This window comes from Chondrus crispus, genomic scaffold, assembly GCF_000350225.1.
Source record: "Chondrus crispus Stackhouse genomic scaffold, scaffold_68, whole genome shotgun sequence".
NCBI classification, from domain to species: domain Eukaryota; phylum Rhodophyta; class Florideophyceae; order Gigartinales; family Gigartinaceae; genus Chondrus; species Chondrus crispus.
In genome coordinates, this window is record NW_005178626.1 from 195556 (window position 1) to 196129 (window position 574).

A 574-nucleotide genomic window follows, 5' to 3' on the forward strand; every position below is an offset into this window, starting at 1 on the left:
CCCCCCCCCCCCCCCCCCCCCCCCCCCCCGGGTTACTTGTAGGTGTCCTCCAGTATTGGTAACATGCCCTAATCGCCCCCCCCCCCGCCCCCTGCGTACTCCCTCGCGCCCTTACGCGCACGTAAGGGGAGATGCAAGATGCAAGTGCGGGAGACTGCGGGTTCCGTGCGCGACGCGGGCCGGTACGTGGGGGATTGCGAAGCGGCTTGCGCAACGTGGACGGGCAGCGTATAACATGGTGGCGCATGTGAGAGGGCCGGGCGAATGCGCAGACGGCTTGGACTTCCCGGTGACGACGGTGGAGAGTGGGCGCCCGCTCGCCACTGAAACACCGCTGTAAATGGTTGTGCGGCGCGTGCCCCGGGACGGGGGCGGTGCTCAGTGTGGGTCTGGTGGGGAGACTGCCGCGCAGAAGCCTGCGAGGAAGGCGGGTGGTGACAGCTGTGGCGACTCGTTCCACGTTGCCGGGGAGGGGGGAGCCCGTGGTCAAAGTGGTGGGTTTATTAGGAAGGAGAGACGCAAACACCTCTTCTCTATGCTACATTGACGAGGCACACCGCGCGCTCTCTCGCGT